The following is a 15,734-nucleotide window of genomic DNA, read 5'->3' as shown; positions in this document are numbered from 1 at the left end:
TATTTTCCACCTTAATTTGCAAATAAATTCATTAAAAATCCTACAATGTGATTTTCTTTCTCATTTTGTCTGTCATAGTTGAAGTGTAACTGTGATGAAAATTACAGACCTATCTCATATTTTTAAGTGGGAAAACATGCACAATTGGTGGCTGACTAAATACTTTTTTGCCCCACTGGAAGTTTGGTTTAAATGCTTAGCCTACATGCTGTGCAAGAACGATTTCCCGAATAAATCTTGTTTACATGACACATCTGAAATTTTGCTGCCTGGTGGGATTTTATTACTCTAAACAAAACTTTCTATCGTGTTATTTTGGGGAAGCATATTTGATTTTGAGTTCAGACAAAGTTTCTATGTAAAAACTATTTCCAAAGATGCATACTTGGTAACATCGCACAGTGTGATGTGATAATTGTAAAAGACTGAATCCTACGTACAGTCTGAAAAGACTTTAATAAGATGACAACCAGGGTGGGCTGTCCGCCTCTGCTCCCTATAAAAGGGCAACAGTAATAGTGAAACAGACACAGTCAAGCTTGTGTACAGAGCTGGTACATACGTATGTGTGTGTGACATTATGTAAAAAACACTGCTTGCTTAGAGTACATGTTCCGCTTGATTCAGCTCGTACAGAGGCTCAAACCCGGGACTTTTGCCTCAAAAACACACGTGACTGCTCTCTTGTATTTCTGGGCGCCGATTTTAAATTTATTTATATTATATATATATATATCTCTAGGCAAGTCAGTTAAGAACACATTCTTATTTTCAATGATGGCCTAGGAACGGTGGGTTAACTGCCTCGTTCAGGGGCAGAACGACAGATTGTCAGCTCGGGGGATCCAATCTTGCAACCTTACAGTTAACTAGTCAAACACAATAACGACCTGCCTCTCTCTCGTTGCACTCCACAAGGAGACTGCCTGTTACGGTGGTAGGCAGAAGCAGACGCGTAAACATTCATTCAAACAGCACTTTCGTGCGTTTTGCAAGCAGCTCTTCGTTGTGCGTCAAGCATTGCGCTGTTTATGACTTCAAGCCTATCAACTCCCGAGATGAGGCTGGTGTAACCGAAGTGAAATGGCTAGCTAGTTAGCGCGCTAATAGCGTTTCAAATGTCACTCGCTCTGAGCCTTCTAGTAGTTGTTCCCCTTGCTCTGCATGGGCAATGCTGCTTCGATGGTGGCTGTTGTCGTAGGGTTGCTGGTTCGAGCCCAGGGAGGAGGGAGGAGAGGGATGGAAGCTATACCATTACACTGGCAATACTAAAGTGCCTATAAGAACATCCAATAGTCAAAGGTTAATGAAATACAAATGGTATAGAGGGAAATAGTCCTATAATAACTACAACCTAAAACTTCTTACCTGGGAATATTGAAGACTCATGTTAAAAGGAACCACCAGCTTTCATACGTTCTCATGTTCTGAGCAAGGAACTGAAACGTTAGCTTTCTTACATGGCACATATTGCATTTTTACTTTCTTCTCCAACACTTTGTTTTTGCATTATTTAAACCAAATTGAACATGTTTCATTATTTATGAGGCTAAATTGATTTTATTAATGTATTATATTAAGTTGAAAAAAGTGTTCATTCAGTATTGTTGTAATTGTCATTATTACAAATACATTTTTAAAATCGTCCGATTAATCGGTATCTTTTTTTGTCCTCCAATAAATCGATATTGGCGTTGAAAAATCATAATCGGTCGACGTCTAGTAAATATATATATAATTGAGTTAATAAAGCCGCATGCACAGAGTCTCTTTGTTTTCTTGAGTAAAGGCAGCTACAAAATGCAGGTGTTTCAGCCTTGCTCTCTGTGGTGGTGTGGCGAGTCAGCAGAAAATAGGAGCATTGCGCCGTAATGGACTCAGTGTTCTGTCACTCATGGGGACAATGAGTCGTTTGGAAGGAATCAGCATTGCAAAGCAACCACTAGCCTGCTATTCAATGGAGTGGCTGTGTTTTTTTCTAAGTTCCCACCATATATCCAGAGAATGCCAGACTTTGATGACAAAGTTTGATGACAAAATGTGCCCACAAAGGACCCGCGGGCCACCTTCATGTTTAAGTGAGCACATCACAAGCCAAGGGGAGTCCAAAAATGTATTGTATGCTGCTGCATAAATCATGTAATATGCCAGGGAGATATGTATACTGTGGCTAAGAAAGTAAAACTAAGTGTATGTTGTGTAGTAAGCTGTTAGTAGCCTATGTGCCTCACCCTAACAATTTGGTATATTTTCACCTCTTAATTTCACCTAACGTTACTGTTCTGACTCGGTGGTGCTGCACATGTAGCCTATAACCTGTTTTTGAGAACTGTCATCATCTAATATTGTAAGAGGTTTCATTGTTCGCTTATATGCCCCATTTATTTATCCTGAGGTTCTGACTTGGTGTGCAGGGAAAATACTGTAAGTGCAGCCCATGTTCTGCATTCTGTCGCTGTACATTTCAAAAGTGCTGAACACATAGTTATATTGACTACGCCCGTCTTAGCTCGCTCATTAATGTCTTAATCGAAATTACGGAATGCCTATTATCCGCTCATCGTTCTCTCATACCATAGTTTGTACATCTCAATTGTCAGTAGAAACCACATTTAAGAAAGTCAGCCATATCAGCTGTTTTTTTTTAAGGCAGTAAACAAAGCTGAATGAATTGTTGCATTGCCAGACAAGGCTCCGCTGACAGCCAGGTGTAGCGGTGGTAAGGATGAACTCCATGGTGCTGAAAAGAAAGCTCTGCTGTTGGGACAGCTTTATGTAGGCCCTAACAGTTTGTGGGCACCGCTTGGCGCTGTTATAGTGCAATGAAAGTATAGTTTAGTGTTGCGTTGTGTCTTTGATGGCATGCATCTAAAACATTTTTTTGAGTTTGCCCCACCAAGATTTCACAAGCTAAAATCGCCACTGGTCACACCAGATACTGACTGGTTTTCTGATCCACGCCTCTCCTTTTTTTTAATCTGTATTTCCAGATATGAGAAATCAATTGATTAGGGCCTAATGAGTTTATTTCAATTGACTGCTTTCCTTATATGAACTGTAACTCAGTGAAATTGTTCCATTTATATTTTTGTTCAGTTATAATTTGCACACTTCCTTCATTTTTAAGTCTGCATTTTTGGCAAAGACCTCGTAAGTAAACTGTTGTATTCGGCGCATGTGACAAATCAAACTGAATGATTCATCCATTCAAACTGTATCAACACAAATCCTATTAAATTACTAATTTCATGCATCAAATGTCTTCAGCGTTCGAGAATAGCCTAGCAGTTAACGTCAACCATAGTAACTACTTTCAAGGCATTTGGTTTTGTGTCCATTTTGACAACTTGACATTGCAATGGCCTGTGAACATCATTAGTGCCAAAGGGCGCTGACACATGAAATACGAGTTATAATATCGTTGTTACGTCGATTCCGATGGGGATGGAGCAAACCAATGTACCTAGCTTGCTAATGTCAGCTGACGTAAGAGGTTTTGAAATTAGCTAGCCAACGTTACTACAGCTAGACGTCTGCCTGACCGGAAAATTTGCTAACGTTAGCTTATCACCGAAAACTAGCTATCAATTTTTGCACCTATCACCGTTAAGGTATTCTGTCCTATTGTGTATTTCTATAACCATGTCCCTTTTTCCAAATCACTGAACACAACACTGTTCTTCGTTTCAAATGGCCTTTTCTAATCAATTTGCTAGCAAGCGAAATGTGTCTGTTAGCTAGCTATCAAGGTACTGCAAGGTTGTCACGACTCGTTCGCTCTCGTCTCAGTCAAATTGTACTGCATTGCTACTGTTCCCAGCGGTCTCCCTCGAACTCACCTGAAGATGCACAGGCCCGTTTAGATCACAAGACTTTGCTACGTGTCCTGAAAGCAATACTTTTTTAAACAGTATGGTTAAGATCAAGGTTTTGTGTTATTTCATTTCTTATTCCAATTCAAGATGTCGACCGTTTCAAAGAGCCTCTCTGTCAGCTGACTCTGACGCGGATATAGAGAAGTGAGAACACCCACCACTGCTGGATTTATATATTAAAACGGTCGTATTTTGCTGTCAATAATTATCAAGACTAGTATATACATTTAGTTTGGTGGAATAAACCACACTATTTTTTTAAATTGTGTATTATATAAAACAAAATCAGGCCCAGTGGGAAAAACCTGGTTGAACTGGTTGAAAAATTATGTTTTTTTAACGCATTGTTTTTGACCAGAATATTACGTTTTTTTCTAACTACCATACTACCAATATGTCATAATTGTAACCTCTCTGAATCTGGTCATAATTCTGCCCACGATACTATGTGCTATATTATGAAGCCTACTGGTCATAGTTAAAGATGCAATATTCAGAAATCGTTCCGCCATTTCCTGGTGGTTTAAAATTGTAATAGTTAGCCTAATTTCAGTTTATGTGACAAAACAAGCAGTCATTGTGTAGAGAATCATTGTACCATCTTAACAGCTGTTAAATATGATTTCCATAACCAAAAATATTGTATTTTTAGCTGTTTGAAAGTGGTGTACAAAAAGTAAAAGACAAAAAACTGAAATGTAAGAACGAGAAGCATAGAAATAGAACACGTATTGAACAGAACAGATCTACCACTCACTCGTCTATATGAATTTGGTCGGGTCGCCCTACAAGTTACATATTGCTGATTTAAGACCTCATCATAACCTGGTAATAAAATAAAATAAAATGTTATTAGTCACATGCACCGAATACAACAGGACTAGACCTTACAGTGAAACGCTTACTTATGAGCCCCTAACCAACAATGCAGTTTATAAAATAGGAACAAGAATAAGAAATAAAAAGTAACAAGAGCAGCAGTAAAATAACAATAGTGAGTCAATGTGCGGGGGCACCAGTTAGTCAAGGTAATTGAGGTAATATGTACATGTAGGTAGAGTTATTGAAGTGACTATGCATAGATGATAACAACAGAAAGTAGCAGCGGTGTAAAGAGGGAAGGGGAAATGCAAATAGACTGGGAAGCCATTTGATTAGATGTTCAGGAGTCTTATGGCTTGGGGGTAGAAGCAGCTCCGGTACAGGGGACTGAGCACCCACCCCTGAGGGGCCCTCGTGTTGAGGATCAGCATCAGTTGGATAATGACAATTTTTAACTCTAAATGGTGAAGTTCTACTTAATCCTAATACATGTTGTAATATTCAAACAACTTTTTATATACACAGCGCTCCATAATCCTGAGGACATTGTCTCGGACAGAGGTTCCCCCAATTGAGGACATCTTGGCAGTCTTAAAATAAAGCTAAATGCAAAAATGTAAGTATGTGTAAAGAGGAAATAAAAAGAAACAAAATATTATCTTGTTCAAAAGCTATGTCTGTCATATAATTCCTGCAACAAACATTGTTAAAAACGGGTGTAATTGGCAAATCTGTTCCTCTTCTCTGCAACTGCACATGTGTGTGAGTTTGAGTGAGTGACAGGGAGAATGAGCAAGAGAGAAATGTGATAAACTTTACATGACTCACCAAGGGAGGTGTTTGTTGAATCAGAACACAAGGATTTTGCACCTGCTTTATGAGAAGCGATGCTATTTCAATTGGATCCACTTGCTGTAGTACACTACACTCTTAGAAAAAAGGTTTCAAAAAGGGTTATTCTACTGTCCCCATAGGTAAACACTTTTTGGTTCCAGGTAGAACCCTTTTGGGTTCCAGGTAGAGCCCTTTTGGGTTCCATGTAGAACCCTTTGTGGTAGTCTCCTTCCCTATGAGCTGTTCTGGCACGCACAAGCCTTGGCTACTTACTTACATCCGCATAACTAGTACAAAGCTGGTTAGTAGGAATCAATATACATTGAAGATCAGAGTTTCAAACAGAAAAAACAACATGTTGCACACAACTTGCTGTCAATTACTATGGATTTAGGGAGGGGTGATTCTGTGCTCTCCTTTCCCTGGGATGTGACAGAATAGGTCACTAGTAACTGAGTGGGTGGCCAAGCACTGCTGTAGAGGCCATGCATCAGGTCATTGACATGTTTCAGGAATGGAGAGAGAGAGACAGCAAAGCATAAGCTATTTACATGTATTAGTCAGCAAGCTGGAGAACATACAGTGCCTTGCGAAAGTATTCGGCCCCCTTGAACTTTGCGACCTTCTGCCAAATTTCAGGCTTCAAACATAAAGATATAAAACTGCATTTTTTGTGAAGAATCAACAACTAGTGGGACACAATCATGAAGTGGAACGACATTTATTGGATATTTCAAACTTTTTTAACAAATCAAAAACTGAAAAATTGGGCGTGCAAAATTATTGATCAATCAAGAAAATCTTCACCTTCATTTTGCAGGGTACATGTTTCAAGAATTAGGCTAGCTTACTGTCTCTCGAACTCGAACACATAATCAATGTTTCCTATATACAATACCATTCAAAAGTTTGGACATACCTACTCATTCAAGGGTTCTTCTTTATTTCTACATTGTAGAATAATAGTGAAGACATCAAAACTATGAAATAACACATATGGAATCATGAACCACCAAGACCCTTCCTAGAGCTGGAAGCCCGGGCAAACTGAGCAATCATGGGAGAAGGGCCTTGGTCAGGGAGGTGACCTAGGACCTGATGGTCACTGTGACAGAGCTCCAAATCAAATTTTATTGGTCACATACATGTTTTTAGCAGATGTTATTGCGGGTGTAGTGAAATGCTTGTGCTTCTAGCTCTGACAGTGCAGTAATATCTAACAAGTAATATCTAACAAATGACAACATATACATATACCCAACATAAACAAATCTAAGTAGGAATGAGTGAAGACTATATATAAATATACACTGCTCAAAAAAAAGGGAACACTTAAACAACACAATGTAACTCCAAGTCAATCACACTGTGAAATCAAACTGTCCACTTCGAAGCAACATTGATTGACAATAAATTTCACATGCTGTTGTGCAAATGGAATAGACAACAGGTGGAAATTATAGGCAATTAGCAAGACACCCCAAATAAAGGAGTGGTTCTGCAGGTGGTGACGACAGACCACTTCTCAGTTCCTATGCTTCCTGGCTGATGTTTTGGTCACTTTTGAATGCTGGCGATGCTTTCACTCTAGTGTTAGCATGAGACGGAGTCTACAACCCACACAAGTGGCTCAGGTAGTGCAGCTCATCCAGGATGGAACATCAATGCGAGCTGTGGCAAGGAGGTTTGCTGTGTCTGTCAAGGTAATGTCCAGAGCATGGAGGCGCTACCAGGAGACAGGCCAGTACATCAGGAGACGCGGAGGAGGGCAACAACCCAGCAGCAGGACCACTACCTCCGCCTTTGTGCAAGGAGGAGAAGGAGGAGCACTGCCAGAGCCCTGCAAAATGACCTCCAGCATGACCAGTTTGGCGGTGGGTCAGTCATGGTGTGGGGTGGCTTTTCTTTGGGGGGTCGCACAGCCCTCCATGTGCTCTCCAGAGGTAGCCTAACTGCCAATTGTTACCGAGATGAGATCCTCAGACCCCTTGTGAGACCATATGCTGGTGCAGTTGGCCCTGGGTTCCTCCTAATGCAAGACAATGCTAGACCTCATGTGGCTGGAGTGTGTCAGCAGTTCCTGCAAGAGGAAGGCATTGATGCTATGGACTGGCCCGCCCGTTCCCCAGACCTGAATCCAATTGAGCACATCTGGGACATCATGTCTCGCTCCATCCACCAACGCCACATTGCACCACAGACTGTCCAGGAGTTGGCGGATGCTTTGGCTAGGTCTGGGAGGAGATCCCTCAGGAGACCATCCGCCACCTCATCAGGAGCATGCCCAGGCGTTGTAGGGAGGTCATACAGGCACATGGAGACCACACACACTACTGAGCCTCATTTTCACTTGTTTTAAGGGCATTTACATCAAAGTTGGATCAGCCTGTGTTACGGATACCAGTATCCTGTGTGTGTATCCTGTGTGTGTGTGTATCCTGTGTTCTTTTCTCTCCTTCTCCCCTCACAGGTGAAAATCATCACTCCCCAATCAGTCACCAATCCAATCATCAATCAGAAGACACACCTCCTCCTGTTTCCTACCCTATCACAGTTCCTTTCCCTTGGTTTAAAAACCCTGTCGGTTGTTTGCTCTAGAGCTCAATCTCTCTGAAAATGCCATGTCTGTAGATCTCTGTTTTGCACTCTCTTGTGTATTAACCTCTCTTTTGTTTGAGCACCTCCACAGCACTTTGTCCTCACCTGTGAGTATTGTTATGGTGTTTGTTTGTTTGCTGGTGGGAAAAGGGGGAACCAAGACAAGTCGCCCATGGGCATACACTACCCGTAGGTAAACTTTGTTAAATACACTATTTAGAACTGGGCGGACCATCCACTGTATTTTGGTTAGTTAGCTTTTGTTAAAGTAGGCTAGTCTAGCTCAGGGGTGTTTTGGATGCTTATTGTTTCTTTCCTTGGGTCCAGCTCAGCCCCTTTTCCTGCCCCCCCCATTACTGTGTGTTTTCAAATAAACCTTGAGTTTGACGGTACATTTCAGTTGTCCTGGTTATTTCGTTCACACTTTTACTTTGTCACTTATAATTTGCATGAGTTATGTTACGGGTCTCATTACGATCCCCCCTAGACTGTTGGGCCAAAAGGGATTTGTAACATAAGTGGGGGCTCATCCGGGATATGTCTTTACTGACACCCATGCCGCTCATGCAGATTGTTTTAGTGGTATAATTCAGTGTTGAACGTTATAGCTGAGGTAGCATTAGTGTTTGCTATTTTCGTTGGCTCTTGTGAAGTAGGTTAAGATGGCTACTTTTGAGTTGAAGTCCTTTTTGGATAACCCTTCGTGAGAGGTTTTTGATAAATGTCGTAGAGTTGATTTAATGACCTTGACTGACCATTATTCAATATCGATTCCGCAGAGTTTAGTTAAGGCGGAGGTTAAACAGCTAGTATTAAATGTATTGTTGGAAGAGCAGGTGCTTGTGTTACTGCTGCCTGAGCCTACTACCCCTGTAGGGGATGTTGCTGCTCCTGTAAGCCCATTGGTGTCTGATAATAAGGGCGAGGCTAAAACACCAGCCACATTGTCCTGTTTTGATCCACTCTCCCCACTGTCAAACGGTGATGCCAGGAGGGATGTCCGTTTAGCACAGTTTCAACTGGAGGCGGAAGAGAGAGACCTAATTAGGCGAGAGACTCTCCAGTTGGAGATGTGTAAAATTGAGGCAGAAAAAGAACGAACAGCGGGAGTTAGATTTGGAGATGTGTAAAATTGAGGCAGATAAAGAACAGCGGCAGATGACGTTTAAAATGCGCCAGATGGAACTGGAGGCAGAGACAGCGAGGCTAGCCTCCGGTCCTGCTGTCACTGTTAGTGAGTCGTCCTCACCTGCTGTGTCCTCAAACACGTTTGACATTAGTAGGCAGATTGCTTTAGTACCTTTGTTCAGAGAGTCGGAGGTTGACTCCTATTTTTGTGTATTTGAGCGTATAGCCGTAGCATTGAAATGGCCTGAAGACATATGGTGCTTATTGCTTCAGTGTAAATTAACTGGTAAAGCCCAAGAAGTTTTGTCAGTTTCGAGGAAATGTCTGTAGAGCTCCGGAGACAGGATTGGGTCGAGGCACCGATCTGGGGAAAGGTACCAAAACATTTCTGCAGCATTGAACCTCCCCTAGAACCTTGTGACCTGTATCATTTTAAAATGGAAGACGTTTGGAACCACCAATACTCTTCCTAGAGCTGTCCACCCAGCCAAACTGAGCAATTGGGGGAGAAGGGCCTTGTTCAAGGAGGTGACCAAGAACTCGATGGTCACTCTGACTGAGTTCCAGAGTTCATTGGTGGAGATAGGAGAACCTTCCAGAAGGACAACCATCTCTGCAGCACTCCACGAATCAGGCCTTTATGGTAGAGCGGCAAGACAGAACCTGACAGAGCTTGAGAGGATCAGCAGAGAAGAATGGGAGAAACTCCCCAAATATAGTTGTGCCAAGCATGTAGCATCATACCCAAGAAGACTCAATGCTGTAATTGCTGCCAAAGGTGCTTCAACAAAGTACTGAGTAAAGGGTCTGAATAATTATGTAAATGTTATTTTTCAGATTTTTATTTATTTATTTATAGCCAAAATTCTAAAAAACTGTTTTCGCTTTTTCGTTATGGGTTATTGTGTGTAAATTTGAGGGATTTGTTTTTTTAAGTGCATTTTTTTTAATAAGGCTGTAACGTAACAAAATGTGGAAAAAGTCAAGGGGTCTGAATAATTTCCGAAGGCACTGTACATCCACGTCTCATAGCCACATCATGTGATTTGTAAATGAAAGAGGAACATCTCCCCATTTAGAGTTTCTGGCACAGTACAGAAATGACCTTATCCAGATGGTGTGACACAGGCATTTACTAACAGACCTGCTAACTTTCTTTGCTACTTTTAAGGTTGTAACCAACATGCAGTACATCGAGCTGGCAGCGAGGTAAGAACCATTCTTCCGCCAGCTCTCTATTCGCTTTTAAAACTTCAAGTTTTTTATTCATTAAAGGAAATATATGATTTAAACTTGTCTTTAAAATTTATTTGTTCACCTGTTAAGTGTTAGTACATTCGTGTTAACATCAGAAAGCCTTTATGTATGTGTTATCAATGACAAAAGGTGTCTGACTTTATAGTAAGTACATTGTCCTATGATACGAGGCATTTATGTATATGTAATTACCAAAGGTGTCTGACTTTATAGTAAGTACAGCGTCCTATGATACGAGGCATTTATGTATATGTAATTACCAAAGGTGTCTGACTTTATAGTAAGTACAGCGCCCTATGATACGAGGCATTTATGTATATGTAATTACCAAAGGTGTCTGACTTTATAGTAAGTACAGCGTCCTATGATACGAGGTAGCCAACTAACATTAGGTAGCTAACTAACAACATACCGGTGCATACTGCTGTAATGATATGCTATATGGTTCGTAAGGACAGCGTAGCTAACAAATTGTCAGCCAATATAATGTGTAAGGTAACTTATTTGAAAAGTTATTACTTTATTACATTGCTCAACATTTTCTTAACGTCTGTCATAGTAAGTTAAAGCAATGAATCTGTAGCCGCTCATTGTACTTCGACTGCATATTTTCCACCATTTTCTTCAAATATGGAAACGATGTGAAGCCACGCCCATTTTCTGAAGAATTGCATTTACAGGCCCTAAAGTATGGGAATAGTGTCCATGTCACGCCCTGACCTTATTATTCTTTGTTTTCTTTATTATTTTGGTTAGGTCAGGGTGTGACATGGGTGATGTATGTGTCTTCATCCTGTCTAGGGGTTTTGTATGTCTATGGGTGTTACTAGTCTAGGTGTTATGTATGTCTATGGTTGCCTAGATTGGTTCTCAATTATTGTCTATGGTTAGTTGCCTGTGTCTGCACTTGTTTATATATAGCTTCACGTTCGTTTGGTAAGTTTGTTTAAGTGTTCTTTGTTTCATTAAATAAGAAGATGTATTCATCTCACGCTGTGCCTTGGTCTCATCCATACAAAGAAAGTGACAGTCCACTACGTGTATACTTCATATTTTTGCAAATTTAGTACGACATCCGGGAACTTTTGGCATACTAACTATATCCATACTATGACCAATAAGCATACTATATACTCAATTCACATCACAAATAGTATGGTTAGTGCAGTTAGTTAGAGTATTCAAACACAGCTATAGTGAAGTCAGCACATACCTAACTCAGAGGACAAGCTCCTTGCAGAAAAAGACCCCAGACAGACCATGTTTTGGGAGAAGTTAGAGGAGACGGGTGGGACGAAAGTAACATAACGTTAATTGATGACCTGGAATAAAATGTTTTAAAAAAACATTTAAGGACAGGCCATCCTATAGTTCATATTGCTTTTATAATGTTAGCAAAATATCAAAGTGACAGAATGTTTCAAAATGATATATGACATCATTAGAATGATGACTTAATCAATTGACATGATGGACCAGCTTATAACAAGCTTTTATGGGCAGGTTAGTGGTTAAAACATATATCTTTATGATTCTGGGGGTCAATTACCTTGTGTCAAGCCATGGAAATGTGATGAGCATGATGAGAATAAAAACGTTTATTCTATCAAGACATGAGGAGCACGCATGACATGGACAGCTGGAGCACCTGATTGGTAGGGCTAAGCATGACATGGACAGCTGGAGCACCTGATTGGTAGGGCTAAGCATGACATGGACAGCTGGAGCACCTGATTGGTAGGGCTAAGCATGACATGGACAGCTGGAGCACTTGATTGGTAGGGCTAAGCATGACATGGACAGCTGGAGCACCTGATTGGTAGGGCTAAGCATGACATGGACAGCTGGAGCACCTGATTGGTAGGGCTAAGCATGACATGGACAGCTGGAGCACCTGATTGGTAGGGCTAAGCATGACATGGACAGCTGGAGCACTTGATTGGTAGGGCTAAGCATGACATGGACAGCTGGAGCACCTGATTGGTAGGGCTAAGCATGACATGGACAGCTGGAGCACCTTATTGATAGGGCTAAGCATGACATGGACAGCTGGAGCACCTGATTGGTAGAGCTAAGCATGACATGGACAGCTGGAGCACCTGATTGGTAGGGCTAAGCATGACATGGACAGCTGGAGCACCTTATTGATAGGGCTAAGCATGACATGGACAGCTGGAGCACCTGATTGGTAGGGCTAAGCATGACATGGACAGCTGGAGCACCTGATTGGTAGGGCTAAGCATGACATGGACAGCTGGAGCACCTGATTGGTAGGGCTAAGCATGACATGGACAGCTGGAGCACTTGATTGGTAGGGCTAAGCATGACATGGACAGCTGGAGCACCTGATTGGTAGGGCTAAGCATGGCATGGACAGCTGGAGCACCTGATTGGTAGGGCTAAGCATTACATGGACAGCTTGAGAACCTGTTTGGTAGGGCTAAGCATGACATGGACAGCTGGAGCACCTGCTTGGTAGGGCTAAGCATGAATAGTTATTGGAAATTGTGAAATACATCTATTACATTCCCATTGAAGTGAGATGAGAAAACTGTGGTTAATATAGCTATTATGTAATGTATTTTAGTCTGATTAATATTGTAAGGCAAAATATTGTGGTTGCGCAATGTTGTGTTGTTGACGCATGATTCATTTTCATAAATTTAGAACCTATAGCATACAGTAGGGCAAAAAAGTATTTAGTCAGCCACCAATTGTGCAAGTTCTCCCACTTTAAAAGATGAGAGGCCTGTAATTTTCATAATAGGTACACTTCAACTATGACAGACAAAATGAGAAAAAAAATCCAGAAAATCACATTGTAGGATTTTTAATGAATTTATTTGCAAATTATGGTGGAAAATAAGTATTTGGTCACCTACAAACAAGCAAGATTTCTGGCTCTCACAGACCTGTAACAACTTCTTTAAGAGACTCCTCTGTCCTCCACTCATTACCTGTATTAATGGCACCTGTTTGAACTTGTTATCAGTATAAAAGACACCTGTCCACAACCTCAAACAGTCACACTCCAAACTCCACTATGGCCAAGACCAAAGAGCTGTCAAAGGACACCAGAAACAAAATTGTAGACCTGCACCATGCTGGGAAGAATCTGCAATAGGTAAGCAGGTTGGTTTGAAGAAATCAACTGTGGGAGCAATTATTAGGACATTTTGGTTAGGTCAGGGTGTGACTAGGGTGGGCAATCTAGTTTTCCTATTTCTTTGTTTGGCCTGGTATGGTTCCCAATCAGAGGCAGCTGTCTATCGTTGTCTCTGATTGGGGATCATACTTAGGCAGCCTTTTTCCCACCTTAGTTTGTGGGATCTTGATTTTGTACAGTTACTGTGTAGCCTGCAGAACGTTACGTTCATTTATTTTTTGGTGTTCATCTAATAAAGAAAGATGTACGCTTACCACGCTGCACCTTGGTCTCCTCATTCAAACGACGAGCGTAACATGACACTGTATAAGTGTAAGGGTTTTCCTCCTCTTCGTCTGAAGAGCAGGTGTAGCAAGGATCGGATCAAGATGCAACGTGGTAAATGTATTTAATGAAGAGAAAATGAACACTAGAACAAAAACAATAAATGATGACGTGAATTACAAAAACCGAAACAGTACCGTGTGGTGAAAACCACACACACGGAAACAATCACCCACAAACCCCAACACAAAACAAGCTACCTAAATATGGTTCCCAATCAGAGACAGTGACTAACACCTGCCTCTGATTGAAACGAACAAACTAGACACATAACATAGAATGCCCACCCAGCTCACGTCCTGACCAACACTAAAACAAGGAAAACACAACAGAACTATGGTCAGAACGTGACAATAAGTGATACAGAATAAAGTTATCACAGGATATGATCAGATGATAAATTGGCTTTATTCAGTGCCAAATGCATGGATCAAGAATTACATCCAAATTCAGGATAGGAATCTTGTTTTTTAAAAGGTTGGTGCCATTGAATTTCTCCCAAAATGTAAGTTTTAGCTAAATAAAATTCCCCTTAAATTATCCAATTTCCATAAGCAAGTGTTACTATCCTGGTTATGTATGCAACAAAAGTTAAACATTCATCTTCTGCTACCATTTCTGTCAAGCCGTCTATGCATAGTTTGATGCATATGTTATATAAATCCAACATATGCACCACACAGAATGCACTGCGACTGCCTTGGCAATGCAATGCTGCAAGGCAAACGCATAATGTACTTCTGGTGTACCAAAATGCAAAGACAGTGTAGGTGTGACCTAGGTGTTAGATTTTGACACGAGGCATTAGTTCTATTTTTGAAGCGTGACGTGCTGCTCATTGGTTTTTAGTTGCATATACCCACGTGGGTGATTGAAAGATGAACTGAGATCCACACTCCAGTCCAGTTGGTGGTGGTATGCACCTTCAAGTTTCGCCATATAAAGTCCACAAAAGAAGAAGACTGAAGGAGGAGTGATCAAGATATAAAAAAAATAATAATAATAATTACTAGAAACTAACTAGGATTCCCCTTTCATCTGTGGATTACTTGAGAACACGATTTTGTGACTCAAAATGGGTCAAAATTCTACAAAGATCCAGGAAAAAGGACATTGTATATTTCAGTTAAAATAACCCAATGTTTATATCTCAGGACAAATTAGCTAGCAACAGAAGGCTCGCTAGCTAAATGGCCATCAACGTTTCATGTATTTCGACCTGTCCCCAAATTAATATAGTTGGTTTGTAGTTTGTTTTGATATTTCAACCTGCGTGTCCTGATCGCATCTGGTGTGGGGGGACAAAATAAACATGCGTACGATGGCGCACGCATGCACGTGCCTGGTCTAGTCAGCATGTAAGAATAGGGCTCGAAATGGATGTTGATGATGAAAAAGACAATAACATATCGCAATGTACCAAGAGAGATATGGAGAAAGAGATGGAAAGAGATTGGGGCAACATGCTTCTCAAATTTCCTTTACTAAAATGCTGGATGTCACAAAATGCCCCTGTGTCATGCAGGTTTGGGGTGATGGGGCAAGTCAGGAAGTAAATTGAAATTCCCATTCCCATTTTTTCCTCAGAGGAGCTTTGATTTCAGTTTACTTTCAGAATTGAAAAGGAATTGACTCCAACCCTGGTGTCGTGTAATATATTGGTGCAAGGTTCAGCTCGTATACTCTTCATCATCCAGTATTAATTGCACTGATTGGTTAGAGCGTTATCT

The 15,734-nt window shown here is 40.9% G+C and overlaps 1 protein-coding gene across 2 annotated transcripts in view; it reads right to left on the bottom strand.

Annotated features, from left to right (window-relative positions):
* Window positions 1-4,015, bottom strand: part of LOC135514629 (AP-2 complex subunit mu) — a 36,610-nt gene extending 32,595 nt beyond the window's left edge. For both annotated transcript variants that reach the window (XM_064938069.1, XM_064938070.1), the window contains exon 1: window positions 3,840-4,015. The gene's annotated coding sequence lies outside the window, so the exon portion shown is untranslated. The remainder of the gene's footprint in view (window positions 1-3,839) is intronic.
* Window positions 4,016-15,734: the final 11,719 nt, after the last annotated feature.

This window comes from Oncorhynchus masou, chromosome 26, assembly GCF_036934945.1.
Source record: "Oncorhynchus masou masou isolate Uvic2021 chromosome 26, UVic_Omas_1.1, whole genome shotgun sequence".
NCBI classification, from domain to species: domain Eukaryota; kingdom Metazoa; phylum Chordata; class Actinopteri; order Salmoniformes; family Salmonidae; genus Oncorhynchus; species Oncorhynchus masou.
The sequence above is the reverse complement of the archived record's forward strand: the minus strand, read 5'-3'. Positions and strand labels throughout refer to the sequence as shown.